Below are 25,613 nucleotides of genomic sequence, written 5' to 3' on the forward strand. Positions count from 1 at the left end.
TCCACTACCCCCCATCCACCTCACCCCTGCCCCGCCCCACAGCATTACCTGAGTGAGCCACCACTGTCCAGGAGATGCATCAAAGCTCCTTATTGCCATTATCTGGGGGCAAGTAATGGAGGTCAATCTCTTGATTCCCATGGAAGTTAGATTTAATTTTAGGAAGAAATTTGAGATCAAGGAAAATAACTGCACGACTAGGACAAGATGAATATGCTCGGTTTGGGTGTACCATCTGTTGTGGTAAGTTCTCAGCATTAAAATGTTCTCCCTCCCAAGTTGATACAGTTCCACTCAACCATCTTCTATCTCACAACCACAACATTTTGGCAGGCAGAAATCTCATGGTTCCCAGGCCTCGGACACAGCGATTTGAGGGTGGACCATCAGCACCTCACGCTTGCATCACTCATGTATCAATATGTCTCAAAACACTGACATCTGATCCCTCACCCTAAGCATCTGGAGCATGCACACCTCCAGAAAGCTCCACTCCTACATCAAACTCCAGCAGGCGTAGGTTATTTTACTACAAGAGACACATGTCATGGCCAGGGAGTTGCGCCATTTGCGCAGGCACTTGTAGGGCCTTTTTTGCGCCACAACCTATTCAGTGTATACACGTGGTGCCCTGGTGTGGATTCCTCTTGGGGTCTCATTTTAGGAAACCAGTGGTATAATAGACAGGGATGGTCACTTGGCCATCCAATTAGTACTGGTCTGCCTATGTGGCCGGCCAGTACTAATTGGAAGCATTGATGGGCCCAATGCTAATCAAGGGGCTTTGACTTTAATGTTGGCTGCACCCCTTTGTTTAGACGATGCTCACTGTAACCTGAATATGCAATCAGCGTCTAAAAAAAGTTGCGTGGCCACCATTACAGTGCTCTCGCATTTGCGAGAGTTTGAGCATCTCGCCAGTCCCTTTTCTTCTGTGTTCTCTGTTGCCCCCTCCTGCACCTCACTACCTCTGCTGTTGGTGCTGATGGACTCAGCGGGGCTCAGCCAAGGCAAGAATGAACTCTAGTTAGTCTGCCGCGGCGGGAATGGAATCAGCCATGGCAGCAGTCAGCCTTAGCAGCAATGAGTGGCAGCAGTCAGGAGTCAGTCACAGCGGGCGTTAGGCACATCAGGAGTGACCTGTCATGGGAATGAGCCAGAGAAGGAATCAACCAGAAAAGAAGCAAGCATTTGCAATGCAATAGGTCTCGCATGTACACAAGTTTAAGGTATTGGCATTTTAAATGACAATGCCTTTTATTTATGTTTTAAAAATAAAAACATATACAAAAGGCATTGTCATTTACAATGCCAATAGCTCCAACTTGCGTACATGCGAGACCTATTGCATTGTAAATGCTGGCTTTATCTACTGAGCTCAAGAAAGTATGAACCAAATCTTTTTCTTTCTTGCAATATTCAGGAAAATGCCATATGTTGCTGATGTTTAAAATACAAAACCCAATAAAAAGTTTTAAAGAAATAAAGGAATGAAACTACACAATACTCACAAATCCTTAGGTAAGGATTTCGGCAGACTAGAGAACCCAATTCACCTAATACATTACCTGATGTAACTGAGACCAGAGAGACGGTCTTAAGAATGAGAAACTTTAGATGAGTCCTTCTCGGATTCATAGGGTGTCCTCTGATGAAAAATAGAACCAAAGGAAGATCCCCAGGTGGCAATGGATTACAAAGTCTTGTCTTAAGAGATAAAATCCTCTGCTAATAACTGATTCCAAGGGCATTGCTTGCAGATCATTGCAATTTAAGGGTGGCCACAGACAGTCCCTTATCAAAGCACTCCCGTTGAAACTGGAGGATATTAGGAACGGAAGTCCTAACTGGATAAAAAAACTCTCTCTGCATGAAGAATCAAACGAACCTCAGTGAAGACTATAAACCTTATTAGTGGATTATCTTCTGTAAGCTTGTAATGATCTAGAAACAGAAAATAGAGACCTTTTATTCAAGAACCCCTCCCTCTCATTCTCCAGACCAACAGTATTAGGCCAGATAATTCAGGGGTAGTAGTGGCTGCAATAGGGAAGAAGGGTGCAATAGCAGAATCCATTATTGCCCCAATTCCAGCCTCCTCAGTAGTGGAAACAACTGTCTCCTTGTCAAAAATGGCAGAACGAACATCACTCCCTCTGGAGTCTTGCCAGAACACTTTTGAACAATAGAAAGGATGGAAAGGCGTGAAGAAGCCCTTCCTGCCAAGCGGTGGCCATGGCATCTATTGCCACACCTGGAGGATCCTGAAACATTGACAGAAAATTCAGGAGTTGAGAATTGTGATGAGTTGTGAATAGGTGATATATAAGACACTCTTATCTTCTGAAATCTGCTGGAAGATTAAGATGATTCGGACACAGTCTTGAAAGCTTGGAAACATTTGGCTCAAGTAATTCAACTGAGTGTTTGGGGACCCCCATGATGTAAATGGCTCTGAGATCAAGTAGATTGGGCTCCTCCCACGTGCAAATCTATTGTGCCACCTGATTCAGAGAAAATAACGAGTCAAGTAGGACATTGCCTCTGTATTGACAGTATAAACCACCAGAGCTTTTCCCTTCAACAGAAGTTCAAAGTATTGAACTGCTCTCCAGACAGCTGTTAACACTGTTAAGTAGTAGCATCCTACCAGTTCTGAACCCTGCCAGAGACTCTGTGTTTTTCCATACTATATCACTGTCCCTCAACCCCTGCTGCTGGCATGCCTTGTGTGAGGATCTGAGTGCAATATATGATATGAATGTGGGGCCTTATAATGAAGGACCCTCACAGATACCATCCTGGGTCCAGTCAGTATCGTTTAGTTAACCGTAGCTCAATCCTGGGTAGCTGTGGCTCATGCAGTAAGGCTTGGCAATTGAACTTAGCGTTAAGCATTTAACAGCACTAAACAATGAAATAAGAAAATCACACACCAAGATTTTATAAAAATAGAGCATATTTTAAATCATTTTTAGAGATCTTGATCACTAAATTCCACTGCAGGTTTCAAGAGATACAGATTTTAGAACATTATATTACTTTTAAATGTAACCACAAACAAGAAATTGACAAAGACACAGTTTGAAAAGTTTGAAAGAGTTAGTGCAGTTATTTCGGCCTGGTTTAGGTGACCACATTCAGTAGGGAAAGGTCTAGGAGGCCAGAGGGGTTACTTTGAAAAGTTATGTGGCCAACAAAGCATTTTTGAATCAAGTTCCAAACTTTACCGGGCAACCGCCTTAAAAGTCAATGGAGTGGTCCTGATGCTGAGGGATGCTGGCTAAAAGGAGCTCAAAGGATGCTCCTCATGCTGTGTGATCAACAGGAGTGAAGTATGGTTGAGCCATCTGTCCACTAGCGGCTTTGACCATGTCACTTGGGGTTCCATAAACTCCTCTGTGCGACACTTGAAGTCCAGCAACGTTGAAGTACTCATTCTCGAGGCACAGGGAATATCCTTGGTGGGGGCTGGTGTTCCTTGGGTGTGGTGAATCTGGCCACAAACAACACTCCCAGGTCCGGCAGACTCAGGTGCAGGTTTTGGCTATTTTGTATTTGTCCTCCTTTATACCCGGTGACTGTTAGCCGCACGGCAACTGCAGTGGCTACCACTTTGTCCTTTTGGACATTTTCAACTCTTGTGTCCCTGGAGTTGGTTCCAGGGGATCAGTGGCTGGTCCTTAGTGTCACTGGAATTGGCAAGGTTTGAAAATCTACTTTTCCCACGGTCAGGAGCTGTAGCCACAGTCTCAATCTCACTAGCCCAAAAATGCAGCAGATGCAGTCTTCTTGACAATGAAGCCATTCTTTGTGTAGTTCAAGGGCATCATGGCGGTCCTTCAGTGTTGTCTTGTACTCCAATGTTAACTGAGGGGCAGGGTGACAGGGATGCCATATTTATTCCAGAATCGAGCCCCTGTTCTTGACTCAATGTAAGTATCGCTGAGTGAAAGGAGGGGAAGGGTGTGACTTCCTGATATGATTCCCCATTATAACCACAAGCAGGCACGGGTGAGATGGTCCACTTAAATACTGTGAAAAGTGCCCCAAACCACCACACAAACCCACAACTTACCTCTCGACTCACTGCCATGGTCTACATTCCTCCTGGGTCCTGATGACAACAACAAGGTCTGGAAACGAAAAGACTAAACAATAAGACCGAAATATTCTTTGTTCACACAGGGCGGAAACGACTCAATACAACAGACTAACCATTCAACCAGCGGGGGCGTGCAGCAGAAGGCCCAATCAGCAAACACAGTAGGAGGAGAAAAGGAGAGGAGGAAATAGATGAAGAATGCCTCAGAGGCAGTATGTGACACAGAAGGGGGTAAATGTAGGGAGATCGGGAGGTTGGGAGGTTGTCACATCTCTGTTGACTCACTTTTACTCCCCACCCCTTTTATGTAAAAAAAACCCAGGGAGTAGATCTAAAGGGACTGCAGAAAGACATGACAAGAGTCTGAAAATGGGGCACACAAGGCTGGACTGCCTATAAAATATTTTTTTTCTGCTCTGCACAAATTCTTCCACTTGGGTGTGGTGAAAGATTGATACGCCCAGCCACCGTGGTCATACTTACCGTTTTGTTGTTGTTGTTGTGCTTACTTTGTAAGCCTCCTGGGATCCCTCTCCAGAACACCAGAACACCTAGAAGGAACCAAAGAGGAGAAAAATACCTGAAAGAAATCCTATTTAGTTAAGCCTTTATTGGAAAAGAACTTCTACTGCTGTACATTTAATTTTTATCTGGAATAATAAACGGCCCCAATGTCACACCAATATGGCCTCCTCGCTTCTGTTTCCGTCCGTCCCTCCCACAAATACCCACCTGGGTCCTTAACTGAGAGGCCCACCAATTACTTGCTTAAAATTAAAAGACAAGGAAACATCCAGACTCCTAAGGTTTCTCTTAAAAGAGAGACTCTATAAAACTCTGTGTGTTCCCCATGGGGAGGGTTTACTCTGAGGCGTATATTGCAACCAGCACTCAAAGCCAAAGGTGTTACCCTTTAACAGTCTTTACTTGCAACAAGGAAATCTATGTTGTTTTAGCTGCTATGATGCCACTTTTGTATGATATATTCTGTATATTGTAATGATTTCAAGGCGTGACTGTATTGATGTAATTGTTTATAGCCTTAGAACTTGAGCTTGTAGAATACCTGAGGCCCATCCTGTTCAGTTCTTTATAGTTTTCATGCACTGTCACTTTCTTGCATATTTCACCCTTGCTCTTACACTGTAGCTGCCCAATGTGCGATAATTTATTGTACTTTTTTTAACTGTATATTTTATGCTGTAATTTTATGCGTATGTAATGGAAAAATATCTTATTTGAATTTCAACTGTCTCCTCCCTCACTCTCCTTCATTTCCTCTTTCTATTTTTCTTTTCAGGAGAAGCATATTAGAGCTACAACAGAGTAGAGAGGAAGCTGCAGCAGCCATAGGGACCACATATTCAGAAACGACCCCTCTGCACTGCGCAGAGAAGTAGGTTCTACTCCGTGGCGCCAGGGTCGGCTCTAGGCTCATGACGGCCCTGGGCAGGGAGCGTAGGTAGGGGGCCCTGGAAGAGGGGGTCTGGGCAGGGCGGAGCCCCCTGGAGCTCAGGAAGGGGGTCTGGGTGTTTGGAAGTGGAACAGAGCCTGAGGCCGCCAAATGCCTGCCACTGGGGCCGCCACGCAAATGTGTATCCATCCTCAGAGGATTATTATATTAAGGATATATATTGGTTCAGTGGCCCCTGGGGTTTGGTGGCTCTGTGCAGGTGCACAGCTTGCACATGCCTAAGGCGGCCCTGGTGGCGCCCTTGGCCATTAAGAAACTATCTAGAGTGCAGTGCCACTGTCATTAAACGAACAGTGCTCACTTGAGACGTTCAGTTCCTAAAAGAACAAAGGCTTCAGTATGAGATACAAGTAAGAGATTCTGCTGGCAGTCCACCATCGCTCAGAGCCACAGCAGGAGAGTCAAGGGGACTCTTGAACCCCCAGCCGGGGCACTGCCACCGCGGGAAGATTTAAACCAGCCCTTAACAAATGCAGGAGCAAAGTTTACCAAAATAGAAGGTTCCTACCACTAACAATGTCTTCGATGGAGGGTCCTTAGTACCCCTGGAAAGCCCTAAAGTCCTCAGGAAGTGAGACGGGCTCAGCAAAAAAGAGTGCTGGGACAAGCTGGAGGATTTATGGGTAAGACTCTATTCCAGGGGTAGAAAGAGAAAACAGCTGTAGGAAGTGTGAGCAGCACTGGAGAATGGGCCCATTCACTCATTGAGGAGGAAGGAGAAGAGAAGGAAATACTATATTTCATCCCCAATTCTTGTCCTTTCCTTGTAGAAGCGAATGCAAGCAGAACAAAACTAATGAGGTTGTTGTTTCCTACAGCGGAATTCAAAGTGTGCGCAACGATGGAGTATTGTAGCGTCCTACACCACATCGCCGACAAGAGCGCTCAACTTGACTGCTGTTCCTATGACTTTTGCAACAATAAACCATTGAAAGTCAGATGAGGTCTCCACTAACAGCCATCTTAGATTTGGAGCAAACGGTAGCAGTTAAACAAGTTGGTCTCCGAGTTTAACTCAAGCCTGTGATTTATTTCTGCCTCGTGTCATGAATACAATTCTCTTTTTTTTGTGAACAAGTATTCCATCGTTTTTTCTGCAATTCGTATTATTCTTGGCATTTTCTTTTCAGTGGGATGGAAAGAGTTATAATGCTGATAAAGGTTTCTTGGTTATCTTGGTTTCTTGGTTATGTTGTTGTCAACATTATATCCAGCATGTTTCTTCAAAGACCCCCTGCTTGTTTTCTTGAATTGATCCACTTCCAATTCTATCACTTTGAGGGGCGATTATTCTTCACTTCTTTTCTGCTTCTTCTCTGTAACAGTTTTAACTCTTGAAAGTTCTTTCTGGCTGTGCAGCTGCTTAAAGAATATAGGACTTGTATTTTTCCCCAAAGTACTGAAAAATTATATTTTCTTTATCAGTTTAGCTCTTGTGATTAAACTCTCATTGTTAACGTGCAAAGAAAATCACGGTCTTGAATCAGAGTCTCTGAGCATGGTGGCGTGGTTGGATGAATGGATGAGTGGGGAGTGTAAGAATGTGTCAGTGTATGGATGGATGAGTATCTCACTGAGAGCCTGGTGAGTGAGTGCATGAATGAATTCATGGATGAATTCTCGACGGAGTGTCTGCATGGATGCATGGAGGATGAAAGTGGTGACCATAAATTGATGGATGGATTAGTGAGTATATGGATAGCCTCTCTCAGCAGCATGTCACAAAAATACAACACATTACCAATATTAGGTTACTTCGATAATTATCCCATAACAGGGTACGGAAGTCCGATTAATGCCCACAGTATATTAAGAATCACTACCATGGTGCATGTGCAAGCATAAGTTATAGATAGGCTGTGGGGTTTTAGGTTTAAACCTATTTTAACTGATAAAACCCCACTGAAAGAAAAATAGCCCTCACCGGTGAACACATATAAACACTGAAAAAACACCTGCACAGCCACAAACTAAATGCCATTCAAAGAAAGGAAAAAGAAAGTGAAAGAGTCATTTTGTTCTTACTGAAGGAGTCAATAAAATGTAACTTTGTTTTACAAGCTAGCAGTAAGAAAGACTGGCTAACATTATTCTGCTTGAGTTTTGTTCTTTAATGATGCCACAAAAATTTAGTTTTTTCTTCCTTTTACTTTTTTCAGTTTTATGGCCTTTGGTCTAAAGATGCAGGGTTTAGTTTCACGTTTTAGGTTTAGTTTAATTATTATATAAACTGTAGAGAATCAGGACATATCAAACTCACATTTGATATTTTGGCTGCATTTGATTCTTTTACTGATAGGTAAAATGGCTAGTTTCATAAAAATCTTTCCTAATATGTGTCATCACATTTTCCCACAGAGAATGTATCAGACCATAGTTTCTAGTGGGTCAGTATTGATAGTAGGGTAATTGCCAACACCTCAGGCTTTAAACATTAAATGCAAGGTATAGTGACAAGTATATATATCACCAAGCATCTGGGATAGTGGTGAAAACGTGACACCAGACTTCTGGAAAATATGAAACGCAGTGTCACTTGTTATGCTCTGCAAAAAAGGTTCTTTCCAAGTTCAACAAAGATTGGAGTGATATTGTTTGTATTTGTAGTGATTCAGCTACGTAAATAAAAAATGTGTGTGATGACTTGTCAAAATTGATACCCGAGCTGAAGTGATTCCCTGTAGGAGATCCTTGCCACTTCTTAGATGGTATGCTGAAAGCATCTTTACAATATTCAGAGTTAATGAGGGATGCTATTGACTTTTTAGTCCATTCTGGTGCACTGTTTTCTTATGACCAGGAACTAAAATGCAAATATTTATCATTTCATGCTTTATGTGGCATCAAAGAAAGAGTCATCGCAAATGTGCCCCTTAGCTGACGGTTCTCAGCCCAAGTGGCTATGAATGCTGAGAGGGCCTTTTCTCAGAAGTTTACATGGGAAGGAAAGAGCAAACGCACATGACCGAAAACTCATTGAAGAAGTATTGTATGGTGTGCTACAATAAGATTAATTTGCAAAAATCTCTTTGGACCTCATATACACTATACGTACACTGTCTATATACCATGTTCTTTCAGTGCAGAAAGCAAGCAATGATGAAAGCAAACCGTTCCATAAACACCGGAAAAACACTTTTTCTGTTGTTTTTAGTGGCGTGAAAATGTGTAACCACTGATAACAACTGTTTTTTAAGATATTGAAAACACTGAAAAATCCCCACCAGAATTTACCAAAAATAGAAACTGAAAACAGGACAGCCTAGTTATAGATGAGCAACACTGCCAAGAATGCCCACAGTTTGCCAAGAATCAGCACCATTACATGTTCAGATTTGTCCCATCACTCATGAACCCTTATTGTATTGTCAAGGCTGCTCCATCACTCATTATTCATAACAGAATTTTAACATTCCCCCATTACTTAGTAATCATTATTGCATGTTCATGATTGCCCAACAACTAATGAATCTTGAATGAATGTTGAGATTTGGACTCGCAACCCTAGAGCATCTGTTCAGATTCACACCAACATTAGTGCATTTGGCTGTGTCATTATCTTGTTCGGTAACACAGATCACAATGCTAATCCCGGAGTTAAATAATGGTCAAGGACAGGAGTTGGCTGTTAGTTACAGTTTGGAGAGTAGGAATCACCATAAATCGTCAGGTCTCCAGCCCAACAACGTGTGGCTCCCTTGCTTCACTTTTGAGTGGGAGAACACTCCGGGGCTTATTTCTGAGAGCCCTGCTACACTTTTGCACCAAGTATAGTGATACATGCATGATGCAGGGCTCTCACCAAGATGTATCAACCCATGCACAGCCAACCTTATAAATCATGAGTAAGCCGACATAGCGCAAATCGCTGCATTGTCCTACTCTGCACCCGCGTGGAGTTTCATGGGCATTGTGGTGGGTCTTCCTGTGCAACACCCAAGGAATTTGACGCTGCCCCAGATTTCCAAAGTGATCTAAACCTGGAAACGCGTCAAATCTATACACCTCCCGAGGTGAGGCGTAACTAGGAGAAATATGTTAATTTCTCCTCATTTTTCCATCTTTCCATGTGCGCTGCATTCTCCAGCACACATTGAAAGAGGAAAACGACTCGCAGGATTGTATTTGAGTCGAAGGTGCCCCTTCCTGCAAAAAAAATGAGAATGCTATCTACAACAGAGGCAACTTGACCCATTGTGCAAGGGTGCTGTCATATGTCCCAGTAAGTCCTCTAAGGAAACACTGCCATTTTACATATACATAGGTCTTTCCTAAAGTTGTCTTCACTTTTACACAATGACGTCTGACACACATTTGCATCCGTGACAGTCTGGATTAGTTTAATTGAAACTATACTTGCTTATAGAATCAACTTCGTAAGAACACTATCATGCTACCTTGACACCATGTACAACGTTTATACATATGTCATGCACATGTTCTTATTGTTTTTGTACATAGTGCAACATAGCTTCCTATAACACCCAAACAATGACAGCCTGATCAAGATCACGGCCGAAGGATGCCTTTTCGTTATAAACAAACATCAGTTTCTATGTGTTGGCAGAGGAGCACTTTGCTGTAATTTACGGGGTCATGCCAAGCTGATGCTTCAGATCAGCAGCCTGCTGATATCTCCCTACGAGAGGTGTTCATGTTGTGACCAAAAGAGGGGGGTCCAACATTCTTTACCACCAGGTATTGGGATTGGATCATCCAATACTGGGATGCTTGAGAGAACACACACACACACACACCCTATATGATTAGTCCAGGGTACGCATAGTAAGACTGTCATATTTTTTTAAATAAGCTTGCATGTACAGGTTGTTTCAGCACGATGGTGGAACTTTTTATTTTATTCTCCTTCCTGATACTTACTAATCATTGTAGCAAATATATTTTATACAACAATCACGTTGTTCCAATAAACATTCAAAATGTACATCTGTGTATTCTGTATATATTTCTTTGAGAGAAAAAGAGCACAACTGACTGAGCAAAAGGGTTCTAGATCTGTTACCACGATTCCTGGGGTATCAGGGTTGTCATTTTCAGTGGTGGCCAGAACCATTTGCTACCTGTCTAAGTTTGGTGGTACTTGTGAGATGTTGGCCTGGTATATGATGCTCACTAGTTCTAGTGATCACCTTGTACCATGCCAAGCAACCCTTATGATGATTGGTTGCAAGTCAACCTTATAGACCAGCTATCCTAGTGGTAGCGTGGACAAAGCAGTCTTAGGCTAAACTCTGAAAGGCATGTGAAGCAAGCTGTTTTACCATACACAATCCCCTTGAATGCCAAATGAAAGGACACCACACAGATATATATTGAAAGTATATATATATATATATATTTATTAACTACAAATATCCCCTATACTCTTTATGAGCACAGAAGCACAAGCGTTAAAACAAAACACAGTTTAAATACACAAAAGTTGCACAATATGGATTAGCCCTAGGGGCCACCTAAACCATATACTAAGAAAGTGGTATAAGAGATACCAATCGAAAGGGAAGTAGGCTTAGGGCCTTGGGAATCGCTGGAGCTGATCGGGACTAGCAGTGACTAAGTCAGGAAAGGCCAGCGGGACTCGGGTGCAGTGTTTAAAGTGCACGCATTTACCAATGCATTGTCTATGGTGCGTAAAAGTTACAAAGTTAGTGTTTTAGGAACCTTCCGAGTGACCTAGAGGAGTCAAACTTAAGACACAGGCACTAGAGGTGTGTACTAGTGTGGGAACACCGGCGTTGCTGAGTTACCTCACCCACAGGAAGCGGGTGCACAGGTGCGAAGTAGTGTCGGGTTTCGTCACGCAGGTCGATGGTGCTTGGAGCTGAAGATGCTGCAGGCGGCTCGATGTGAAGAGTTCCGGAGGATCCAAGGGTGGATCTGAAGTGGAGAAGACCTGACAGCAGAGGGGACAATGTTCAAAGTCACTAGCCAGTGACTACCGTGCAACCAGATTGGAACCAGGCGATGTCGGGTGCCAACAGGCGATGAGGTATAGCTTCTCTCTGCAGCCACGTGGACACAAAGAGGTCGAGGACGTCCAGGTGTCGGTCACGAGCTGTCCCACAAAGGCTCTAGCTGATGGCGGTGTCGACAACTTGACCGGAGCAAACAGGCCTTGGCTAACGCAAGCCACGCAGGAGTCAAAAAAGGCTTATCACTCGGACCAGCAAGGTCAGAGCGGGTGCTCCCTTTTACAGGAACGAGGGCAAGTCAAAAGCAACCAGACCCGCAGTGTAGATTGTAGGTTTCGTCGCCAAGATGGCCGCTGACCACGTGGCAAGTGGCCGGGATGGCGCGTCGAGAGGCACAATGCAAAAGGGTCCCACGCAGATCATGGAGATACTGGGGGGCTGATCTTCGGTGCAAGGGCTGCTCGGTTGAAGGGGTTCTCAATTCCCAAAGCACAGCATCGAGGGTGCCTCGGGTGCTGCGCAGTCAGCGTCTTAGGGGTCTTTCAAGAGGTCCAGTCCCACGTCTCTCGGTGCCTCCACGGGTCCCTTCTTTACAGGGACTGTGGATCGGGCTGTGAGAAGTCTGGGAGTCTGGGTCTTGTCAAGCTCTGGGCTCGGGCTCCGGCGGGAGGCAGCGGCAAAGCAGACAACGAGTTGCTGGATGGTGCCTGTGTTCACAGGGTGGTCACTCCTAGGCCACAAGGGAGATGCTCTTCAGTCTTCTGTGCAGCAGAATGTCGAAGTCCAGTCGTCTTCTTAGTTTCAAGTTGATTCAGGATGATCTGAGGTGCTATGGCACTGCTCCCACTCTTATTCCCAATCTGAGGGGTGGATCACCTGCTAGGTCCCTCCTCTGGGTGGGACCAGGAAGGGGGGCGGTTACACCCCCTTTCCTTTGTCCAGCTCCTCACCAGGTCTGGGTCTGGAAAGTCCCAGGACCGGTTTGGACTGGCTTTTGCACGGGCACACCTTGTGTGCCCCGGGCATGTCTGATTCTATTCAGCCCTGTCCTACCCAATACACAAAATCCTGTCTGGGGTGGTGCTCGCACCTCCCAAGGCAGGAAACCCTTTGTCCAAGCCTCCCTCGCTGGAAGGACTCCCAGCAGCAGGAGGTCAGACTTGTGTCTGTGGTGGCAGCATCCATTTTGTGATGCTGAGGCTCGGGTTAACTTTAACCGGGATTAAGGCTATGTACATGTCGTGTCCCTCTAGAAGGGTGGAATGCTATCCCCGTCGACAGAACTGTCGAGTGGATAGTATTCCAAATCGTATGACACCTTACTCGACATGTTTTGATAAAGCCAAACCAAAGTTAGCATATAACCGCGAGGATTATAATGCACTTAAGAGTATATGGTATGGCAATATCCCGGAACAGCTAAGGGAGTTGTTCCCGAAAGCTGCAGACAGGCTCAGCTCATGCTAGAGCACCATCTCACATGAAACCACGCACTCTGCCCCCAGGATTGCAGGGGCCTTCCATAGGAATGGCTTATAGGTTAACATGTGTCCAGTTAAGGTTAGATATAGGGATACTATATCTAAGTAAGAGGTGATAACACCAACTTACCCCAGCTTAGTGATCAGCCAGTTGTGTCAAAGGTGGAGGCCAGGCCAGGGGTGGCACAATACATGCTGCAGCCCCTGGTAGGCCTTGGATACACCTATGCCCTGGGTACCTATGGTACACTGTTACAGGGGCCTATAAGGTGAACCAGTATCCAATTTCTATGCACCTAAGGTACATGGAGTCCATTTTAAGGAGAGAGCAATTAGCCTGGGGCCCTGAATAGCAGGATCCCAGGCCAACTATGTCAAAAACCAGCTAAACACCAGGCAAAAATCTTGGGGTTAACCATAGTCAGATATCCACCTTCCTACATAACCCCCCTCACCCCCCCAAACGAAAGGAGATAAGGCTATCCTTGTCCAGGTAAGCCTATATTGCCTAAGTGGCCATATAAGGAAGAACCAGCTCTGGCTTGGTTACCCCCTGTCTCATGGTCCACTAAGCAATCCCTCACCCTAAGGGTATCTGAGGGTCTCCGCCATAGGGAATCTCTACCTGTGGTGTGTTTTTGCAAAGTTAAAGGCTGATGTTGGGATGGAGTACTGAAGTGAGATTTCTCTGTAGGACTCAGCTTCCTCCAATGACTCTGCACCATGTGTGCCTCTCTTTCTTTGACTGAGTTGCACTGTGCTCTCAGGGTCAACCTCTGGCTACCTAAAGCTGGAGGCTGGGTCCCTCTGTTTGGCTTACTGGAGGGACAGGTCAGGTTTGGGGCCTTGGGGTCCCAGGTTTGGCTGTGCCCAACACAATCCATCTGTGGGAGGTCCCTAACTACTTTTAAGGGGGCTTCCTCAGGAGTTTTTAAAGTTTTCACTTCGCTAGGGCTACTAGTTTCGGTGCCCCTACTCTGTTGATGGGGGTGCTTTATTTGACAGGGGGCCCTTTGGGGCTCACTGTCCTTCTTGTCCTCTGCAGCCCTCGGCTGACTGAGGCATGGTAGAGAGGGGCAGGTTACCTGCTCCAGACTGGGTCCCACCTGAGAAGGGTCCACTGCAATCAGAGGCTCTGTCAGGCCAGGCCTAACAACCTCTGGGACAGTTCCTTCATCAGGGGTAAGAACAGTTCCCTGAGGAGGCTGATCCTTTCCTAAAGTCTGGTGGGAGGGAGATTTCTCTTCCTCCTCAATGCTCTCAGTTTGGGTGGAGTGATCCATCATTTCAGGCTTCACTACCCATGTATCAGTTTGAGTTTGGGCTGTGGCCATCACAGCTCCACCAACCTTTTCAGGAGGAGACTCAGTTTGGGTATGGGCTGTTACCATCAAAGCCCTGCTAATCTTTTCAGGAGGGAAGTTAGCTAAAGATGGGGCTGAGGTTTGCTCAGCCCTACCAACCTTTTCAGGAAGGACATCTTGGATTGGGGCTGTAGCCATTACAGCCCCACTAACCTTTACATGGAGATTTACCATTCTAGAATGGGTTTGCTGTTCAACCTCAGCCCAGGCAGAGATTTCCAAATCATTACCAAGTAGGCAATCTACAGGCAAGTTTGCTGACACTGCCACTCTCTCGGGGCCAGTGACACCTCCCCAGCTAAGATTGACTACTGCCATGGGATGTTTGGTTTCTATGCCATCAATGTTTGTCACCTGATATGTGGCATCAGGTAAAAGTTGCCTTGAGGGGACTAGACATTCAGCCACCATGGTGATGCTAGCCTCTGTCTCTCTGAAGGCCTCAACTTTCAAGCCATTGATGAGAGGCTCCTGTCTATACTTGCTCAAAGTGTTTGGGCAAGCAGTGAAATTGGCAAACCCCATGCCAGTCTCATAGACAAGAGTATCTGAGTTAGGGGACCTGGTTAGGCCAGAATCTACCTGACCCCCAAAAGTAAACCCACCCAAATTCATGGGGGTGCTGAAGTACCTAAAATACTTCATCACCACTTCCCAGGGGTCTTACCAACAAGTAGTCCATTCAAAGGCAGCAAAGAAATCAACAGAGAATCTGAAATATGAAAAAGACATCTTTATTACAATTAATTGTGAGGCTACGTCGCCCAGTCACGCCTAAAGCGACTGAATGAGGTAGTCTGCCTGAATGGTCTCCGCCAGACCTTTTATACAAATTATTATGCCCTAGGCACACATTCTTTCTTTGAAAAACAATATTGTTGTTCACTCCCAGGGCGTGCACACAAAGCACTGTATGATGACAAACCCACTTTCAAGATAAGTCCAGGCCATAAACAATGTCCACATAATGCGTACATTCTCTAGCCGACAAGGCTGGATAAACCCAAAACATTAAGAACACAGCCCAGGTCGTAAATAGCTCGTGGAGAGAGAGAACAGGAACAGATGGAAATAAGATAGGCACGTTTGTGTGTAGTAAATCTTTACAATGTCCTGTGCTCTGATCTATAATCTTGATCAGCTAAAGGCAGGAACTGGCTTGGCAAGGTTAGCCTCAAGCAACAGGGTCAGCTTTCGTCAGGTCATGCAGAAGTCATCACAAACCCATGCTAAGGTTATGTCCTTAAATACTTGTTCTACCATGGTGAGAGCCTACTGTAAGGGCAATGCACAAAATGGCTGCTATTCACAAGATGGAACCCGAGTGTTCAAAACAAAACCTTCAAATACACAGTGAATCCATTGGTGTAACATGATGAAAACACTCATGCATACCGCATTCGTCATTTGCGGTTTGCTGATACCAAATTCATAACAGAATCATGATATTTAAAACACAGGTTCAGAATTTTCAGAACCACAGACCATCCTTTTGCCCTTACATAGGCAATAACCTATACTCATGCTAATCTGACTCCAGGTCTATATTCATCACTAACTGGTGTTGGTGTAAAAGCTGAACAAATGAATTATTAACAAACTCCAATCTTCTAGCAGACGACATATTCAAGCAGAGGGTGAAAAATGCGAGGAAACAGTAGGAGGAGGTATGGGCTGTTTAGTGGGTACAGATGTCACTTGAAAAGTGAAGCAAACATAACCTATTAAAAACATCATCACACGACACAACATAAAAAATGCATATTATTAAAAATCGTTTTATCGCCATCACAGTGCTTATTCTGTTTTCAAAGTTCGTTGGTCTGGCAGGTCTCTCCATCCAGGGAAACTCCATCCTCTAAGTAGCTGCCCGCGGTGGGAGATTGATTCTGCTCAGGAGTGCCTCTGCTAAACCCAGGAAGGCTGCCTCGGGCCAACAGAACCCTCGACCTAGTGTCTCAGGCTTGCACTCCCAAGACTGTGGCAACCACGACCCTAGCAGCAGAACCGGATGGCGGTTCGAAAATCAAAAATGAGCAAGTTTCGTGGATGAGAGCGCTGCACAATCAAAAAGAAAAAACTTTTTATTAGTCCATAGTCATAGTTCTTGGCCTACAAATCTGCTTCCATTGTTGTCTTCAGCGTTGAGCCTCTTCAATTCAGGCTTTTTCATGAGGAAAAAATACTGTTTAGTTGGAGTGCCTTCCTGGCAAAACACCCACAGCTCACTCGAAAGTCTCAATGTCTCAAAACAATGCACCAGTGTCTCTTCTTTGTGGCAGACACTACAAATGATGTGCTCTTCATTGATCAAGGGCACAAAGCATCTCGTGCATCAGCAGCACTTTCAGACTCCAACACTCATTATTTAGTGTCTGAGGACGCTCAAGCTGCTTTCCCATGGATGCCAAAATGTAGTGCCTTTTCCAAACGTGGATCCTTGGGTGCACTGCCTTTCCGCTGGAGCAAAGCAAAGGAGGTGTGTGTGTGGCCAAAACTCGGGCCAAGGGCTCAAGGGAGTGTATACTGACAGAGGTTTCCAGCCCATAACAGGTACCAAGCCCAAACAAATAGAAGCTCCCATTCTGTGGCAAACAAAGAACCAGCTTCTCCTTTTTTTTCTCCATCGCCTTTTGTTGAAGCAAATGCCTTGCTTGGGAGGTACCACTGATGTCGCGCTGATGATCGCTGTCCAGCTTCGCGACTTTCTTGTTGCAGGAATTGTAGAGCCAAGAAATCTGTCATTCATCTGTAGCGGTCACTGATGGAGAGTGGGCTTAATCTTGATCACAGGTCTGCAGGGAATCACTCTACCTTTGACTCTGGAAGATCCAGCAGAACCTAGTGATGTAGGAAATGTAACACAATTGTTAGTTTCCTTCAAATCAAGCACAAAAACAGTTCATGTGTTTTAACAAGGGGACTGCAAACAGGTGGCCTGCAATCTGCAAGGGAGTGGCAATACGTCATAGGAACCTAAATGGGTGTCCTCACACAGTGGCATTGTCTAATGAGGTAAATACATATTTTCCTCAATTATTAAGCCTAGGTGTTCCTAAATTCCTTATCTAAACATCTCAAAATAGAGAAATTACATAATACAGATTATCAAGGACATGAAGAAAAGTCCCTTTAAAAAATGTGCATCAGGTGCACTATACAATACAAAGGCTAATGATCAAATATGCAGACAAAGGACAAGCACTAAAAAGTCCTGGTATTTGCATGATTAGAACACATCTGATCCCACCAAAAATTAAAGCAGCAGGAACAAAAGAGAACTGAAAAATTTAAATAGACATTGTACATTCGTCATGTTCAAAAGGGTAAATTTAAGGTATCTCCTATTGAGATGGAAAACTTGTCTTACTATAATATTGGGTCAGTTAACCAGCCTATCACTACCCCGACAATCAGTCTGAAGAAAAATATTGAAGTAGGCCTAAGGAAAATTCATGCAAACCAATCTGGTCATACAAAAGGGAATTATACATAACATGGGGGGTCCCTGATACATCACTGTAGTCTAGAAATGTGCACAAAAACAATACACCCATATAAATGGGCTGACTGGTGAAAGGAATATGGAAAAGGGGAAATGAAAGTAGGACACAACTAAAATCCCCAATAGGAAGAACAAGAGTTTGCTTGGGTGCCTCAGGCATGTGACACAGCACCAAGAGTACGGGGGATACACAAAAGCTATTTGGGAAACAGAACATGATTAAGTAATGCAATATAGAAATTAGGTCACCATATGCAAGAGTCACAGATCTATAATTTTATCCTTACGTCCAATCAGGATACATAATTTTAGGGCTGCCTGTTCCTTTAAGGGAATGTGCAGTAAGTGACTTGCATCAGGTGATACACTTTGAACCTGTATATCTTTTTAGTTTTCTTCAATATCATTATAGCCAATTTTAGGCAAGCACTGGTAAAAGTGCTGCCTGTCTTCCTCTCAGTATGAAAACCATATCTGTGAAATTTATCATTATACCAAATTCGTCCAGCAGTTGTGCAACGATACGTATCGTCATACGGACCCCTTCACAACACAGGAGAACTTGTAATAGTAACAACATAAAACAAAATATACAAAATAAAAAAAGCACATGTCAAGCCATCAGATATACTTGTTGGCGGTGCCACACAGCACCATAGCATATGTACTTTATGCACTGTAAACCTGCAGCCAAAAACCCAATATTTGGGCCTGTACCATCCTTTTGACAGTAGAACACAACGTAGTTGGAGTCTACTGTCAAGCATAACTTTTACTGTCTCTCTCCTAACATACAGGACCAATTAAAATATTTCACGATAGGGCCAAATACACAAACATAAAAACACATGAACATTTCTTTCCAAAGAAATACACAAAAATACATCTCTGTTCAATTAACCAAACTCACGTGTCTTGTCTGCCTTAGAACAATCCATGAATAATCTGTAGGCAGAAGCAACAAGAAAAATACACAACACACAAGAAAGACAGTTTTGCTAATAAACGAATATCAATTATAACTTTTAATCAGAAGACAAAACATGATACACATTTAAGAAAACACAAAAATAAGTTTCCATTACTTAACTGTTACCATCTTGTCAGTCACCTTGCAACATGAAGCCCTTTTAATTTTCCAAAAGTGCAATTCTTTCACTGACACTCCATGTTAGCCTTGCCCCACAATTTGTTCTCACTCGGGCATGTAGCCTTCAACATTTGAATAAAGAGCTTCCTCTTATTTTCTGTCTATAACTTAATGTAATGCCTAATTTTCTGTCAAAATAAAAGCAGCTAGCAAACATTATTTTTCTTAGTGTGGAGACACAAATGTCTCAGTTTTGCAAAGCATTTAACACTTTGGGATTTCCAAAGAAACCCCTTTTTATTTTCCCTTGTAAATTAAGTTTTTTCATTTTATTGATGTTCTCACGGAGAAACCAGAAATCTCACCTCTAGAGGCCCGTTCAGCAAGGTCATTCTGCATTCCTCAGAGGCAAAGTCCTAATTAAAGGGTCACAAATGTCAACATGACAGCCTTCTCCAAGATATCATCTCAGCAACGCGGCTCGAGCCAGCCTCTGCAAATTCTCCCGGCCCCCGGCCTCTGCCACATTGAAGCTGACAAAGCCAGTAGGCAATATCTAACCCGCAATAATTCACTCTATTTTGAAAAATAATTTTTTAGGCGCCAAAATGATCTCTATTCCCAGACCATTAAACTACATTAACTGTCAATGTTTCTCAAAACCTAAAGACACACAGACCAGTGTTTTAGAGTAAATGCTTGTTGCAATCCTATGGTACACACTTCATCAGACTTAAATAAACAAACTTTCCGTGGGCCTAGCTGAAGCTAGAACCTTCAACCCTGATATTAAAGCAAGCCTGTGTACTGACACAGTAACCCACTGAATCATAAGAAGGCACAACCTGCAAATATATATATATATATCAAAACCTAAATGTATGCTTTTGCTCAAGCCTGAGACACTTTAAAAGGTACTCTGAATGAAAGCAAAATGCAGTTTAAACAGTGCTTTCACTCAAAATCGACTTTCAGGTTTTGGGCATTAAAAAATGAATATCCTACAATTTTCTTGCATAATATGCATTACTAGAATGTCTATTACATAACCCATGAATCAGGCATTTGAAAATAATAACTTATACTTTATACAAAGGAGCTTGCTTGCGCCTATGGCAAGGGGAAATTATACACACGAATACTTGTCATTTTAGTGATGCAACATAACTTGAATCAAATTTTAATGCTAGGAGGTCATAGTATGAGTGTTAAGCTTTATAATTATTAGAAAACGATTTTTGTTGCACTAATTTTAATAATTATTTTTTTCATAATTAATAATTATTGTCTTCTAAAAAAAAACCAATTATTCCTTTTTGTGATTGTTCTACATATAAGAGTCCGCTGCATCCCTTGCCTATCATTTAGATGCAGTAACTCACAAACCTGCATATGCCTAACTTAAAATGCGTCACAATTCTGCGTCACATTTTTGCGCCACATTTAAAAGGACGGTTATGCAAAATTCCACCCGTGTTTAACTGAAAAAGTGCTGGCTGAATGAACATTCCAATCAAATATATCGCAGCTGAAAGGTTTGCCTGTGAACATCTAATACAGTGCATCTAAGGAAAAATGCTGTAAATTTATTTATTTTTACAAAAATAGGTAATTTTGTTTTTGTTTGGGGCCTTATTTTGATCCATTGAATGTGACCCGCACACACATTGAGCTCATTTCAGACATAAACAGAAAGTGTTGAAACAGTCAGAACACACAATACAGCGCTTTCATAAATTGCGCGAACGCTATGTACATACTGAAGTTACACTAATGAGAAAACCCACATAAACATTTAAACACACATTTAAACACACAAATCAACACTCAGGACGAAAACAGGACTGTCCGGACTGTACGTAGCTGTAAGTCATATTTACAAGATACACTTTTCAATAGTGTTCAAAGAGACTGCAGAAACAACCCAACAGCACACCGTATGTGCAGGAAACCAAAAATACACTCAATCCACTAGCTTTAGCTGGCAGAACACCAAAAATCGTTCTGCATATAAAATTGCACAGAGCAAAGGATCCTTGTTTTGTATTATGTCATATTTTAATTTCCTGGGGATACAAAATCACCAAGGAAGAAATATGTTTGTAAACCGGCTAATCCAAACGTATACAAAGTTGGCCAACACAAATCTTCAAATTTGCTAAGATCAGGCATCTGATAGCTCGCTAATCGAGCTTCAAACGTCAAGGAGTTATCTCTATCGATACACTTGCAAATATACAAGACCCTTGGTTATTGAAAATTGCAATCTTCAAATAATACTAAGGACTAAACAAAGAACAACAAAGGACTGGGAGCGACCCACTTATACTTCAATTAAAGCAGATGGAGAAAAAAATCCCTTCCTTACCTGCCTACACAAATTGCAATTCGCATAAACAAACCTATACAAACCTTGTCCAAATTCTAAATGCCAAGTTCTAACTGCACTAACAGTCTCCCCTTTTTTTAAAAAAAACTTACGCCAAAAGGGTTCCTCAGTCAGGAGTGACATCTTTTGGAGAGTTTAGGTCAGAAAAATCAAAATATACTGAGCCGCAAAGACAGAGAATCCCCCAGAACCTCCGTGCACAGAGTACCTCTTTTAGTAGATTTCTGTCTTGCCTTCCCCAGTAGATTTCTGTCCTCTGACAAGATTACTCCTCCAGGTAGTCACATCCCGATGAGGCCCACGGTTGTGACGCCAACGGAAGTACCTAAAATACTTCATCACCACTTCCCAGGGGTCTTACCAACAAGTAGTCCATTCAAAGGCAGCAAAGAAATCAACAGAGAATCTGAAATATGAAAAAGACATCTTTATTACAATTAATTGTGAGGCTACGTCGCCCAGTCACACCTAAAGCGACTGAATGAGGTAGTCTGCCTGAATGGTCTCCACACAGACCTTTTATACAAATTATTATGCCCTAGGCACACATTCTTTCTTTGAAGAACATTATTGTTTGTCACTCCCAGGACGTGCACACAAAGCACTGTATGATGACAAACCCATTTTCAAGATAAGTCCAGGCCATAAACAATGTCCACATAATGCGTACATTCTCTAGCTGACAAGGCCGGATAAACCCAAAACATTAAGAACACAGCCCAGGTCGTAAATAGCTCGTGGAGAGAGAGAACAGGAACAGATGGAAATAAGATAGGCATGTTTGTGTGTAGTAAATCTTTACAATGTCCTGTGCTCTGATCTATAATCTTGATCAGCTAAAGGCAGGAACTGGCTTGGCAAGGTTAGCCTCAAGCAACAGGGTCAGCTTTCGTCAGGTCATGCAGAAGTCATCACAAACCCATGCTAAGGTTATGTCCTTAAATACTTGTTCTACCATGGTGAGAGCCTACTGTAAGGGCAATGCACAAAATGGCTGCTATTCACAAGATGGAAACCGGGTGTTCAAAACAAAACCTTCAAATACACAGTGAATCCATTGGTGTAACATGATGAAAACACTCATGCATACCGCATTCGTCATTTGCGGTTCGCTGATACCAAATTCATAACAGAATCATGATATTTAAAACACAGGTTCAGAATTTTCAGAACCACAGTGCTCCCACCACCTGGGGGACCACTGCTAACAGGGACAGAAGGTGTTGGAGCTTTACCTGGAGGTATATTTTCCTTATTACCATTCTTTGGACAACAGCTGTCTGATTTCCAATGTCCAACCTGTTTATAGGCATGGCAGTAAGGCTTTTTCTCTGTAGAGGAAGTGTTGGGGGACCCACCCTCTCCATTGGAGTTTTGGGGCCCTGGGGAAGTCTTCTCTTTGGATTTATCCCCACCCTTATCTTGAGGCTTGGTAGTCTCTTTCTTTTGGTCACCACCCTGGTTCTTAGGCCTGATCCTGGTTCTGACCCATTTGTCTACCCTCTTACCCAATTCTTGTGGAGTGGTCGGATCAGAGTCAACTAGGTGCTGATGTAGAAGCTGATTTTTACAATTACTTAAGATTTGCTCTCTCATAATTAAATTATACAATCCTGTATAGTCAGTAATCTTACTTCCCAGCAACCAGCCATCCAGAGCCTTAGTGGCACATTCAACAAATTCAGACCAGTCCTGAGTCTGTGTCTTCTGGGTATCTCTGAACATTAACCTGTACTGTTCAGTGGTTAAGCCTAACCCATCAATCAGAGCACTCTTCAGGACCAGGTAGTTTCTAGAATCCCCATCACTAACTGTGAGAAGTCTGTTTCGGCCTCCACTTCAAAGGAGAGCCACAAGATTGCTGCCCACTGCTCCTGAGGGATCTGCTGTACTTTGCAGGCTCTCTCAAGTGCAGTCATCCATTTGTGGATATCATTCCCAGCACAATCTTACTCAGGTTTCTGGTATCAAAAGACCTGTCTTTATCCTTTTGGATAGTGCTGCCACCAGTGGGTACTAACCCACTCTCTCTAGGCTGTCTTGCTCTAGCAAGTTTCTCTTGGGCCAGGGCAACTTCTAATTCATGCTTCTGGATCCTAAGCTCAGCCTCTCTCATTTTGGCCTCATGTTCCCTTTGCTGAGGGCTAGTCATCCCCCTTCTGGAGTGACCATGAGAACCTGTAGAAGCCTGGGAGGTATAGGATTCACCTGAGTTATTCCTCCTCCTCCTACACTCCTGGTTAAGTCCACTTGGGTGGCTGGGCAAGGTCATCCTTGCTTCAGTCCCAAATACACTTAAGTTAGTCTGGTTAAGCCTCCTGACTAGCACCTGACTATTTCTGCCATCATCAGAATCACTGCTCTCCCCTTCCACGCGCCGGGAGAAGCCCTGGACAAGGGCGGGACAGTCTGCGACAGTCCGAGACCGGACGAGGCCGGGCTGGGCCACGGACTTTGACACTCCGTTTCCATCCAACCTTTTGAACTGTTAGTGACTATTTTATAGCCTAATAATGTCTCGATTACGATCCTTCCAAAATGTCTATATCTGCTGGATCGATTGAGAATTACATGGTTAAGGTCGTTGAAAAATAAATTCTGAACGGCACAAGTCTATAGGTCAAGTTAGTCCACTTCACTTACAAGCAATTGCCCTTTACCTGAGATAGTTGACGTAGTGCCAGGGAATGTCCAATCTGTTAGGTGACATTGATAGAATTGCACAACCCATACAGGAGGTGCCGGATAATCTTATCCCCTCTATATCGCAAGATTCATCACAAATAATATCCTCATTTCCCTCAGTATCCCCACAAACGTCCTCACCCTCGCGTAGAACTGTGAGGGCTTGTAGAAGGACACAGAACAAACGGGTAGTGTATCATAGAGTTAAGAAGCTGGGCATGACTGCTGATAAATCAAGGCCCATTCCTGTCACTCATATGGAGGATGACTTAATCATTATTATTATTGCATTTATTGAGCGCACAGCTACCCGGAGGTTTCCCGGGGCTTGCCTTGGGAACCCGTCCTGGCTTTTCCCTGTGAGATAGCCCCTACAGGGCATCCCCAAGGTGAAAGCCAGGCATCCTGCCGCAGGGGGGCCGTTGTGGAGATTAAGCAAGCTTAATGCCCGGAGTTGCAGAGTGAGAACCCATGATTAGAGCAGGCACCGAAGCGAGAATTATTGAGTCTGTGGACATTTGAGCTCAAGACCCTGCCGCGTCGGGAATTGAACCCTGGTACCGGGTCTGAACTCAGCTTCCGGGTCTGCCTGCTCTACACCGTGAGCCACACTTCTCCGCCTGAAGTCAAACCAACTTGATTCCATGGTAAACATGTTCGGCTTAAACTTGAGGACATGATTAGACAATTGGCTGAGAAAGTAGAACAGGTCATTAAAGAAGTATCTAGATTGGGCACACTATTGACATCTCATAAGGCTGCGGCACAAAACCCGAGTGTGCTTAGTAAGGGTTCTGGTGCTACAAGGAAGGAGAGACTGCCAAACTGGATCAGGTTGCCAAGGAGGTGCCTAAATTAGGGGTTCTTTTATCTACTCATTTGACCTCAGCAAAATCAGTTAGGCACATTAGTACAGGGGATGTGGTAAACGAGGTGTCAGCATGCACAAGTGTAAGCAGTGGGGAGGGCATTACTCAAGTACCAGCGGCTCAGCCTCCCATTCAGCCATGCCCTCCGCCACCTACATTGCAGGTCAACACTCTACCCAATATCGCAGGAGTCTCTTTTGAGCGGACGTTAGGAAAGCGAAAACCTATTGTTAATCTACCCCCAGATTGTGCTCCATACATAGTAGTGTTGACTAACGTCCCTGGTGTAGATTCACACATGAATGATGCAAAAGGGGAAACACTTGATTCTCTAAATCATAAAGTGTTAGCCTGGTTGAGTAAATATTGTGGCTTCCCTGTTGCTTTTTCTAATGACATCATATCAACACGAAGAGTTGAGTGGTTGGGTAATTCAAGAAAGTCTGCCAAGGGTGATTTTGTGATCATAAATTTTAAAGCATCCACAGCATGTAGCGACTGTCTTGCTAAGGGCTGCTTCTTTGCCATCGACAGATAATTCTGTATGTACTTGGTTTCTTTTATAATCACTTGAATGACATCATTAAACCGCAAGTAGCCCAACACTATCCACCAATTTCTCCTTTTATGCAGGGTAATGTGCCACATGTTTTTCCTGGTCATCATAACTCAATGCCCCAAGATTCTTATTGTTAGAACCTGTGTCGACCAAACTTTC

The 25,613-nt window shown here is 43.7% G+C and overlaps 1 long non-coding RNA gene across 1 annotated transcript in view; it reads left to right on the forward strand.

Annotated features, from left to right (window-relative positions):
- LOC147741957 (uncharacterized) overlaps window positions 1–7,041 on the forward strand; it is a 111,042-nt gene extending 104,001 nt beyond the window's left edge. Inside the window, exon 4 of the long non-coding RNA XR_015299443.1 lies at window positions 6,398–7,041. This is a non-coding gene — a long non-coding RNA (uncharacterized LOC147741957). The remainder of the gene's footprint in view (window positions 1–6,397) is intronic.
- The last annotated feature ends 18,572 nt before the right edge of the window (window positions 7,042–25,613 follow it).

Source organism: Lissotriton vulgaris, chromosome 1_1, assembly GCF_964263255.1.
Source record: "Lissotriton vulgaris chromosome 1_1, aLisVul1.2, whole genome shotgun sequence".
NCBI classification, from domain to species: domain Eukaryota; kingdom Metazoa; phylum Chordata; class Amphibia; order Caudata; family Salamandridae; genus Lissotriton; species Lissotriton vulgaris.